At 40.7% G+C, this 12,790-nt stretch overlaps 1 protein-coding gene across 4 annotated transcripts in view; it reads left to right on the top strand.

Annotated features, from left to right (window-relative positions):
* Positions 1-12,790, top strand: part of TBC1D4 (TBC1 domain family member 4) — a 192,459-nt gene that overhangs the window by 73,170 nt on the left and 106,499 nt on the right. The gene's annotated exons all lie outside the window — the stretch shown is intronic.

Below are 12,790 nucleotides of genomic sequence, written 5' to 3'. Positions count from 1 at the left end.
ATATGCCCATTTTATTTTGGTATCTGCCCTGTGGTGTCAGTGTCATTATCATATTGACGACTGTAGAAGAGATTATGTAACTTAATCAAGGTCACATAACTAGTAATTGGCAAGATTTAAACCTAGATCTGATTTCTGAGTTTATCTGTCAATCTGAGTTGGAACTAAAAGGTGAACAAACCAGGCACCCTTCTGTGGTATTTACTTATAAGGCCTAGTAACACATGAAGCATTGGAATAAAAATAAATACCACCAGTTAAAATATGTTTCAATATGTTAATTCATACCTTTCTGGGGGAAAAAAAAAGCCACAGTTGTGCCCCAGAGGAAACCTTAGCTTTCATTGGATTCTTTTTGTCTTCGGACTCCTCTATGCTTAACTATTACTCCTCTACACTTACTGGTCTCGATGATTTTAAAGTCTTGTCCTCAAAGCTAGGCCTTGGTCAAATCTTTCTCCGTTCCCTAAGCTAGAAGCAGCATCTGTTCTGAAACCATACAGGGTTTTTGTTTTTATAGCTCTTGACTTCTCTCTAGTGTCCTCGTTCTAACAAGGTGATAAAATGGCATTCAGTTTGAACTGAGGTCCTATGTGCCCATTACTCTCACGGTCCAAAGTTGCACCTAAGCAGGATTTGCTAAGGGTGGGTTGTGGATCACAGGTTTGGGAATCCCAGCTCAGCACCCGCCTTCAGCCTGTAGATGAGGCTGGCTGGGTGGTAGGAGAATTGGAAATTAGAGGGAGATGATGTGGCTAGTGTGTTGTGAGCCCCATCTCAGCAGCTGGGTGGCAAGGAGAGCCTGATGAGTGTGTCCTGGGGGAGTAGAGGGGACCATGCATCAGTCATGCCAGAGAAATCTAAAGGGGAAGAAGCTGTATGATGCAGCCAGTGGCAGACAATAGATGGGAAGTAACTCTTTCCCCCGCTGACGGTGGCTCAGAGGAATCTGTAGGTGACCAGTGAGAGAAGGTGCATTCAAGCTGGTCCGAGATGGGGCAGGGCACCCACCTGTGGGTGGAGCAGGCAGCTTTGAGTGTGTGCACAGCAAACCAGAGCAGATTCTTGCTGGGCATTAGAACTTGCTCTCCCTTTACCTTCCCAGTGGGGTTAGAAGCAACTGCTCATCAGCCAGTAGGTGGCTGGGGAAATCTGCTGGCCACGATGCTCTACTTTTACATGAAGTCCAGAGTTTGGTTTTTATACGAACTGGGTATTTAATGACAGAACTGAGACTGCTCTAGGGACTTTTTATTATCCAACACCTGGTACCCAACTGGGGGGTCCACCTTAGATTTAATCCAGGGCCCAAGGAAGATTTAGCCTGGCAGAAAGGATTTATAGGAGTGCTTGAGAAGAGGAAAAAAGTTGCTTTATGGTTTTGCATATTGCTTTTTCAGTGCCCTGGTTCTTATGTTTTCTCTCTCTCTTCTTTTGAGCTCCTCGTGTGTGGGAGCTTGGCAAGTTGAGAGAACTGATTCCTTAGTCATCTCTGGGAATTATACAGAGCCAAACATCCATTTGTTTGACATCTAGATATTGAATAAATAGTTCCTTATGAGATTAAGCAAAATGTGATTTTTTTAAGCAAAAAAAAAGAAAAAGAAAAAAAAGAAAGGGGGCGCTTAGGTGGCTTAGTCATTGTCTGTCTTTGGCTCAGGTCATGATCCCAGCCTCCTGGGATGGAGCCCCGCATTGGGCTCCCTGCTTGGCGGGAAGCCTGCTTCTCCCTCTCCCACTCCCCCTGCTTCTGTTCCCTCTCTGTATGTATGTCTCTCTCTCTGTCAAATAAATAAATAAATAAATAAATAAATAAATAAAATCTTAAAAAACAAAAAGCCCCCCCCAAAAGGACAGTGATTACTTTTTTTATTATTTATTTATTTTTTTAAAATTTTATTTATTTATTTGACAGAGAGAGGTCACAAGCAGGCAGAGAGGCAGGCAGAGAGAAAGTGGAGGAAGCAGGCTCCCTGCTGAGCAGAGAGCCCAATGCGGGACTCGATCCCAGGACCCTGAGATCACGACCTGAGCCGAAGGCAGCGGCTTAACCCACTGAGCCACCCAGGCTCCCGTGATTACTTTTTTTAAAAGAAACTTTTAATTTTAGCTTTGGATTCATAGAAAAGTGACAGAGATAATACAGAGACTTCCTACATACTTCATGCCCAGCTTCCTCTGTTGTTAAACTTTTACTTTGGCATGGTGTATTTGTCACTGCTAATGAACTGGGGGTTACTTTTTAATCTGTACAAAGCCTACTTCCTTTTTCTTTCTTTCTTTTTTTTTTAAAGACCTTATTTATTTATTTGAGAGAGAGAGAGAGAGTGAGAAAGAGCATAAGAGGGGAGAAGTTCAGAGGGAGAAGCAGACTCCCTGTGGACCTGGGAGCCTGATGTGGGACTCAGTCCCGGGACTCTGAGATCATGACCTGAGCTGAAGGCAGATACTTAACTTACTGAGCCACCCAGGGACCCCACACATGTAATTTTTGATTCCCCCAAATATTAGCTACTAACAGCCTACTGTTGACCAGAAATCTTACCAATAACATAAAAAGTCGATGAACACAAATTTTGTATATGTATCATATACCATATTCCAACAGTAAAGTAAGCTCGAGAAAAGAAAATGCTATTAAGAAAACCCTGCGGAAGAGAAAACATGTTTGCAATACTGTCCTGTAAAAAAAATCTATGTATAAGTAAACCCACACAGTTCAGAGCTGTGTTGTTCAAGGGTCAGTTGTACTCTCAGGTGGTATGCCTATGCAAAATGGCTTGATGAGCTTGTTTTTGCAGACAGTTGAATCACCTGTGATAGAAATGTCGTCTATTGAATACTTTTTTTAAATGTCAGAGATTCTCAGCAGTTCGTAGTTACTGGGACTCTACATCACACCTGCCTCCTGTGCTGGTGACTGGATGTCTTATGTCACTCCAACCTAGGTATGTCTGCAACCAGCTCATCTTTTAGGGGCATCTGGGTGGTTAAGCACCTGATGACTCTTGATTGTGGATCAGGTCATGATCTCAGGGTCTTGAGATCAAGCTCTGCATTGGGCTCCACACTCACCATGCAGTGTACTCGTCCTTCTTCCTCTGCTCCTCCCCCGACCTTCCAAAATACATCAACAAATAAAATCTTTAAAACCATTCATCTTTTTAAAAAAAGATTTTATTTATTTATTTGAGAGAGAGAGAAAGAAAGAGAGAGTGAGTACAAGGAGGGGGAGCAGCAGGCAGAGAGAAAGGGAGAAGCAGCTCCCCGCTAAGCAAGGAGTCTAATTCAGGACTCGATCCCAGGACCCTGGGGTCATGACCTGAGTCAAAGGCAGATGCTTAACCGACTGAGCCATCCAGGTGCCCAAACCAGTTTATCTTTTAAAATCATGATTATTTCTCCTGACATCCCCCTTTCAAATTATGGTAATAATTCAATGACCTATCTCAAGTCTCATACTTTACCTTTGATTTTTCTTTCTTTCGACCCCTGTAGTCATAACAGTCTTGGCATTGTTGACTTTGAATGGCCTCTGTATGCATGTCTTCCTTTCCACCTCTGGGTTGTTACCTCGAAGCTGGATCACCTCATATCTGGTTATTGACGTGGCATCCTAACTGGTCTAACTTCTTCTATTTTCTCTTCCCCACCACACACACACACACACACACACACAGCACAATTCTACACTCACACAGACCACACCACACTCACATACCAATACCCTCTTCATATTCTGCGTGTGAGTGTAAACACACACACACAGACACACACACAGACACACACACACACACACACACACACACACACACACACACAGTTTAGTTGATCTAGCTCATGGTCAGATTAATGATCCTAAGGTACTTCCATCAATTCAGCATACTAAAATACTTTCAGAGGGTAGTTCCTTGTGCTTATAGAGTGTGGTCTGAACTTCTCAGTGTGACTTTGTAAGCAATTCACTTTTTAGTTCACTGTATTGAGAACTCTTCTGTGATGCCTCTAGATTTCTGTATGTAGGAAGAGATTTATGTGCCCTTTACTGAGGTTTTCTATGGAGTCTTTCTGCTGGTCTTTGTTTCATAAAGTCAGATATTTTTATGGCATTACCCAGAACTCAGCTGGGATTGTCCATTGGCTTAGGGCTAGAATCCTTCCTCTCTCACATAAAATACCAAGTATATCCCCTGGCAAGCTAACCGATTCATCCTTAGACTTCTGAAAATTTATAGGATTAAATAAACTTATCATTGCCATTAGAGGCAGTGCATTTTGAACCCCAGGGGTCTTAATGATACCGCAAGCATCCTGTAGTTACTTGGCTCAATAAGTAGGGTGGTTATTGTGGCTTTATACAATTTCACTATTGTTCCTTTGAACCGCTAGCCAAATGGTCCCAGCCCTGAAGCATTTTGGAAAACATCCTTTCCCCCATATGTTCGTGGGTTTGTGAGGCCTCTCCATGGGGCAGAAGCCTTGATAATATATTATCACATATTGAGATATAATTGTATCAACTGTAATATTGGTACTATTGATTCGGTTTTACTTAAGGACGCCTATTTCATACTGAGTAGTAACTAGTTCCATTTCGTTAAGTTATACTCTAAGAGTGGAAAGAATGGTATTGTGTATTTCACTTCATTCTGATGATCTGCATTAGAATTCAAGTTGTCATATTTGCCATATGCTTGCCTTTCAGGCTCAGTAAAGCAAAGGAACAGTTGTGGAGTACAGAATTTATATCATTTGTTGTAAAATATGTGGCATGGTGTTAGGGTACTTCTGGCTTCTTTATCTCCATAGCTTGATATAGCATTTCCCACTTGGATTCATGGTCTGGTGTGAAGTGTTTGGCACTTGAGATTGGTTAAAATATTTTATATTGATGCTTAGAATGTAGGGAATGTAGGTTGTGCATTTCCTCTTTCATTCTTCCTTTTTTTTTTCTCCTTCAGTATTTCTTTTTTTCTTTTCTTTTTTTTTTAAGATTTTATTTATTTATTTGACACAGAGAGAGAGAGAGATCACAAGTAGGCAGAGAGGCAGGCAGAGGGGGAGGGGAAAGCAGGCTCCTCGCTGAGCAGAGAGTCCAATGTGGGGCTGGATCCCAGGACCCTGACATCATTCATACCTGAACTGAAGGCAGAGGCTTAACCCACTGAACCACTTAGGCGCCCCTCCTTCAGTATTTCTAAGGTAGTTATTTTCCCTTTGGATTTCTGTGTGATGTCTCTGAAAAACAAACCAAATAGCATGTTTTAAATTTTTGGTAACTAAATATAGCTCTGCATACCACGTGGTGGTGTTTGCCTGTGCCGTGGGCCATCACCCATCTTCTTAGGCAAATAGCATGAGTGTGGAGTTTATTTTTAGTTTTGACCTCTAATCTTCATTGGCACTTAGTTTATTTGGGGCATAGTTCACTAGGGTTATGGGTTGCAGTATTTAAGGGTCAGCTGAGGAGAAGGAGACAAAAGACACATTGTTCTTTGATGTGGATAATACTGAGATGTGTCCACACCTGAGCTACTTACGCATCATGGTGTATGTGGTTTAGGTAGACCACGGTGGAAGACAGACCGAAAGCTTAGGAACTTTTAGTCTAAAAGGGGGAGAGAGGCATCATTTGGAAAAGCTTTAACATGTATTAAATATTACTCATTGGAGCTACCATTTACTGAGTGATTGTTATGAGTGTGCACTGTATTAAGAGCATTAGATATATTAGGGGCACCTGGGTGGCTCAGTGGTTAGAGCCTCTGCCTTCGGCTCAGGTCATGATCCTGGGGTCCTGGGATGGAGCCCTCCCAGCTCTGCTCAGCAGGGAGCCTGCTTCCCCCCTGTCTCTGCCTGTTTCTCCCTACTTGTGATCTCTGTCAGATAAATAAATAAAATCTTAAAAAAAAAAGCATTATATGTATTAGCTTATTTAAACCTCCCAACAGTACTCTGAGAGGGTTGGCATTTCCTTTGTACAAAGTAAGCAACTGGGTTTTAGGTCTCTGGCCAATCAGTATAGAATAAATGAGCATGGATTTGGTGAACAAATTTAAAAATCCTGGGGCTGAGTAAATTCTTTCTAGCTTCTGTGAAGCAGATCAGAATGTTTAAAAGTTTTCCATTGGATTCATTTCCTCCAGAGGCGATACAGCAAGACAAGTATAAATCGACCCTAGTATTTAACGTCCTAAGATTAGAAGGAACTTTTATAGCTATCTAGAAAGGGGTTTGCAAAATTTATTAATTGAGGTTACATAAATATCTAAAGAGAAGGGGGCGCCTGGGTGGCTCAGTGGGTTAAGCCGCTGCCTTCGGCTCAGGTCATGATCTCAGGGTCCTGGGACCGAGTCCCACATCGGGCTCTCTGCTCAGCAGGGGGCCTGCTTCCCTTCCTCTCTATCTCCCTTCCTCTGTCTACTTGTGATCTCTGTCTGTCAAATAAATAAATAAAATCTTAAAAAAAAATATCTAAAGAGAAGCTGAGATGGCAGAGAACGTTCGTGATTTCTTTGAAGGTCTTTGCAGGGAGCTGATTGTTTTCTAATTGTCTGTAGGATTCTCTTCATTTTACTATAAAACTTCACCGAAGATGACTTTGAGTCAAACTGTATACTTCAAACTGGAGTGAACTAAACCAACTTGTGAAAATTCAAGAGAGGTCCAAATACTTTAAATTATCTCTCGACCACAATATTTGAAGCAGGGGGGATCCTTAATGAGTATTTTTAAATAAATCCACATTGGAAAAGAAATAAAATTTGCTAAAACTGCTAAATTGGATAACACTGTAATTGTGAACTCAGCCTTTATGTTCTAGCCTTAAATTGAGGCAGTTGATGAACTTCCCAGACAGAAGTGAAGACACACTGTTTAAAAATGAATAAAAAATTTAAAATTAGAAAAAAAATTGTACATGGTCATTGCAGAAATAATTAAAAACAAATTGAGCAACGAGAAAAAAATGTCCATAGCTAGTCATCACTGTAATACGAACAATGGTAAGATTCTGCTTGTACATTCCTAGCCCTATAAAAATACACATATGTGTATAATTATGTACACGCACATTTATATATTCAAAGTATTTTCACAGGAAGTTTTCTTGAGGGTAAGACTGATAACTGATCTATAGCTCTTTCTTAAAAACTGACATTATATATATATTTGTGTGTGTGTGTGTGTGTGTGTGTGGATTTTGCCCACGGTGAAATGATTAAGACCTAGAATTTCCATCTGACAATAAACAGGCTTTCTCGCTCTCTTCTTGCTTTCTCTCTCTCTCAAATAAATAAATAAAATCTTTTTTAAAAAAGTGAATCTTAGATATAAATGTAAGAATTAAAACTATAAAATCCTTAGAAGAAGACATTGCAGCAAATCTTCATGGCTTCGCCAAAGGGTTTTAGGTATGACCCCCAAAATACAAAGGTCAAACGGGAAGGCTGATTAAGTTGAACTTCATAAAAATTAGAAAACCCTGTGTACTTTTACCATCAAGAAAGTGAAATAACAACTCACAAATGTAGAGAAAATGTTTGTAAATAATATATTTAAAGATTTTATTTATTTATTTTTTTAAAGTGATCTCTACAACCATTGTGGGGCTCGAACTCACAAGCCTGAAATCAAGAGTCACACACTCCAGTGACTGAGCCAGCCACGCACCCATGTACATCATATATTTAAAGAGTATATAAAGAATTCTTACGACTCATTAATAAAGAGAGATCATCCAATTAAAAAAATGCACAAAGTATGTGAGAGACATTTTTCCCAAAAAAGATATGCAGATGGCGAATAAGCACTTTAGAAATGCTCACCATCATTTGCCATTAGAGAAATGCAAATCAGAACCATGAGATATTTTCTGACACCTACCAGAGAAGAACTATAATAAAAAAGGCATTGATAACACTGGGGAGGGTATGTGCTATGGTGAGTGCTGTGAAGTGTGTAAACTTGGCGATTCACAGACCTGTACTCCTGGGGCTAATAATACATTATATGTTAATAAAAAAAATAAAAAAATTTTTAAAAAGACAATGACCATGCTGATAAAGAAGTGGACTAATTGGAACCCTCATACACTGTTAGTGGGAGTGTAAAATGGTGCAGCCACTATGGAAAACAGTTGGGAATTCCTCAAAAGGTTAAACATGGAGTTATTTTATGGCTCAGCAGTTCCATTCCTAGGTATCTACCCGAGAGAAATGAAAGCATACTGCACACAAAACTTGCACATGAATATCATAGCAGCATTATTCATCATAGCCAAAACGGTAGAAACAACCCAAATGTCCATCAAGTGATGAACAGTTAAAAAAGTGGTATATTCATGCAATGGAAACTTATTTGGCAAAAAAAAAAAAAAAAAAAAAAAGGCATGTAGTTCATGAATTACTAGTACATACTACAACATAGATAAGCCTCAAAAAGTGCAACATGGGGGCACCTGGGTGGCTCAGTGGGTTAAAGCCTCTGCCTTCGGCTCAGGTCATAACCTCAGGGTCCTGGGATTGAGCCCCGCATGGGGGGGTCCTCTGCTCAGCAGGGAGCCTGCTTCCCCTCCTCTCTCTGCCTACCTCTCGGCCTACTTGTGATGTCTCTCTGTCAAATAAATAAATAAAATCTTAAAAAAAAAAAAGTGCAACATGAAAGAAGTCGGTCACAAAAGACCACATAGTGTAGAACACCATTTGTATAAACATGTTCAAAATAGTTGAAAGTACATCGAGGGAAAGTAGATTAGTGGTTCATAGGGCTGGAGGAGATGGGGAAAGGTTGAGGCATGGAGGTGTGACTGGAAATAGGTACCAGGTTTTTTGGGGGGATGTAGGAATTGTTCCCAAATAGGGTAGTGGTGATGGCTGCACAACTTCAGAAATATACTAAGAACTAGTGAATTGTACACCTTTAAAAAAGGTGAGTTTATGTCAGTTATATATCATCATAAAGCTGTTAGAAAATACACTAGCTTATTTTCCAAGATTTTCTGCCGGGTTCCCTATTTCTCTTTTATCTGACCTCTTTTCTTCTCCCACCTATGGCTCAAATTTGATTCCATGTACAGCAGTTTCTTATCAGGTTGGGTTCCTATCTTGAAAGTGAGCCCTGGGGGAGCAGTTTCCCTTAGACCTTGCAGTGGGCCCCTCTCACTTACCTGCTTTTGGAGTAGACGGAAAACTGCCCGTGTCACTGCTTTTCTCGGAGTGGGCAGCCAGGCTTCAGTGAGTACCTGCTGGCCACTCTGATCTTCACGCTCCTTACTTACCCATTGCTTCCCCTTTCTTTCCCCAGTGATTCAGAGATCATGCAAATCTTTTGTTCTTTTTCTCCCCCCCCCTTTTAAAAGATTTATTTATTTATTTAAGAAAGAGTGAGAGAACAAACAGGAGGAAGAGCAGGGAGAGGGGGGAAGCATGCTTCCCGCTGAGCAGGGAGCCCATTGCGGGACTTGATTCCAGGACCCTGAGATCCTGACCTGAGCTGATGACAGGCACTTAAATGACTGAGCCACCCAGGCATCCATCCAGAGACCATGCAAGTCTTGAAGCTCTATGTGATCTTTACCTAACTTGCTGCATTTTGGGATTCAAGAGGATACTTTCTCACCTTATTTTGTTGTGGATGTGGGCCACGAGTTTTGGTTTTGTAATCTGTTGTTCTGTTTTCATGGAAAGATTTAGGAAGATTTCAAAAACTGCTTCCATTGCTGCTGCCATTTTTGTAGAATCCAGAAGCGGAGTCTTTCAGACAATTTGAGGAAGAGATTTAGAAGGTATTAGTCTGGCCAAACAAAGGCTATCCTCTTGGAGATGTTAATATCTTTGAAGGAAGAGCCCAGGGCTTATTAATCTCACTAAATCCCGCATCCAGCACAGGCGCTGGCATCAGATAACACCCAGATGAACTTTGGTTGAATAAACAGAAGTGAAGAGAGACGAAGGAGAATGAATTGGAATTTAGAGCTAGGACCCACCTATGAGCGTCGACGTCTAGGCGACATGGATGGGTAGTCTCCCCTCCTTGCATGTGTAAATCAGAAGGACTTCTGAAGCTTTGGTCACCTTGTCTTATCTGCCTTAGTTTATCAAGAACTTGTGAAATGTGAAATGATTCATAACTATCATGTCAGGTTCCCTTAGGACATTGATGAAGTAGGTGTCTTGGATTCTGCACGTACTTGAGCGTGGGTTAGACCTGTTATTGACCCATAGACGCTGGGCATATGTCCCACAAATACATGGCCTCTGATTTCTTTTTTCCAACCCTAAACTACCCTAGACCCTCCTTATGAACAGGCATATCCTGTGTATGAGATAATATCTTGTCATGCAGGACCTTCCAGTCTGATATGGAGAAAACTGCCTGCTCTTTCCTGAGCTTTTTTGTTTCTCTAATACATCACTTTTATTTATTCCACTCTTCTAGGAACCATCAAAAGTTAGTAAATAGAACTATATATCTTACAAAAATGAATTCTCTCAAGGCCCTGTATTCTGAAATCGCTTGAGTTGCCTTGGGCGAGCCACTGCCATGGACTCAATCCTTCCTGAGCTGCTTATCCTCATCAAGATGGACCCTCTAGTGTTTAATTTCCTTGGTACTCTGTTTTGCTACATTCAGTTTCATGAAATTGTGCTGAGACAGAAAGGACAGACAAAGGCATAAAATACGCTATCAGCATATTCATTTGTGTTTGAACAAAGGCCTGGGGTGCTTGGAGTCCAAGAAATTAAGTTGGGTAGAAATTTGAATTCCCCTTGCCAGTTTTTAAATCCAGGGATTGCCCAGTCATCTTGGAAATAAGTAAGGTTTGTGAATAAAATTATAAGGAACACAGTATTCACTCTCTGAGCCTCTGTGGAAATGATTAGTGTTATGTTTCTGGGTTGGACTCTTAGATGGATTTCTTAACAGATTCTCCTGAAAATTGTGTATCCAGTCAGCTTGTTAAAAAGCAAAGGAACACGTAGGCATATTGCCCTCATGCTTGGATGCTTTTAGACACGCAGCTGTTTGAAAGGCCTGAGTGAACTAATTCAGTTAAGCCTGAGAAATCTGAACACTGACCCTGAGGTTAGGCTTGTCACGAATACCCTGCTCAAGATGATGGGGAGAGAGAGATGTGCAAGGAATATAGACAACTACATTTAATTTCAACTTAAAAAAGGAACAACACAAATATGGCATTTAAGTTTTTAAAAGGTGAATGAAGAATTGTAGTCCTGGTACATCATGCTTGAAGTTTATCTTAACTTCATGTTTTGGTTCACTCTTTGGAACCGTGCCTTCTTTTGTATATAGTGCTTGATTTCACTCTTGAATGGATGAATTTTTGGCTTCATGCTTTTCTATAATTTAAAACTCTTATTTATACTTTACAACTCTTTTTTATAATAAAAGATGCTTATGGTAAAGTTTCTATTACTGTGCTAGTATAAAAAGTAAAAACAAAACAACCAAAAAACAACTTCCCTTTTAATTCTCCCACCCCTCAGGAAATTATAGACCAATGCATACTTTCTAGACTTAAAAAAAATACATATATATGTTTTACTGGAGATGTATATGTGTATCTTTTTTTGTTTGTTTGTTTGTTTTTTGTTTTGTTTTGTTTTTTAAAGATTTTATTCATTTATTTGAGAGAGAATGAGTGAGAGAGAGCATGAGAGAGGAGAAGGTCAGAGGGAGAAGCAGACTCCCCAAGGACCTGGGAGCCCGATGTGGGACTCGATCCTGGAAGTCTGGGATCATGACCTGAGCCGAAGGCAGTCGCCCAACCAACTGAGCCACTCAGGCGCCCTATGTTGGAACTTTTTGTAAAAATCACATCATACTATTTATGCCTGTCTTCAGCTTTATTGTGCTACCTAATAGTTTATCATCTTCCTTTCATCTAGCTGAGAATTCACTGGGCCAAATTCTCCCTTTTGTGTCCATAAGGGTGTTAGACATTGGCCTTATGCAAGAAAGATGTCAGGGAGAATGACGAGCCTCCCCGACCAGTTTACCCTTCTCTAGCTCTAGCCTAAATACACACGCCAGTACCTAGAAGTCCTTCCGCAGCTGTCAACCTAATTGCACGGCTGCTGGTGACCTGGAGGAGAGACAGCAGCTGGTAGACGAGGTCAGCCACCCCGTTCCTGAGCTGGGGAGGTGGGTCACCAAATGAACATATTTCTGCTGTTGTTCCATTTTTAACTACATGGTTTCTCTTTCGGTGATTTCCTTAGATAGTCATAAACAGTGGTTTTAATGAAATATTTGTTAAGTGGTGACTTAAATAATTGATAAATTGTAGAGGAGAAAAAAATTATCCACAGGCTGTCATAACCCCAGTTAATTATCAACATTTTATTTCTTTTATTTTCCTGCCTTCTATTACATGAACTGTTAGAAATAGCCCTTTACTTCTGTGATCTTCCTCCCCCAAACCTATCGTCCCAGGGTACTTGTGAGAAAAACATCCGAAAAATCCCGATGGTGGAACATTCTACAAAATGCCTTGATGAGGATGCCTCGAAACTGTCATGGCCACCAGTAACAAGGGAAGTCTGAGAAACTGTCGTAGCCCAGGGGAGCTTAAGGAAACAAGATGGCTAAGTGTTGTGTGGTATCCCGGACGAGGTCCTGGAACAGGACTGGGCGTTTTTGAAAAGCTCAGGACATCTGAAGAAAGCATGAACTTTAGTTCATAATAATGTATGAGTATGGGTTCACTGATTGTGACAGATGTACCATGCCAAAGAAAAATGGTAACCATAGGAGAAGCTGGGTTTGG

This window comes from Mustela nivalis, assembly GCF_964662115.1.
Source record: "Mustela nivalis genome assembly, chromosome: 15".
NCBI classification, from domain to species: Eukaryota; Metazoa; Chordata; class Mammalia; order Carnivora; family Mustelidae; genus Mustela; species Mustela nivalis.
This window is presented reverse-complemented; position numbering and strand designations above follow the sequence as displayed.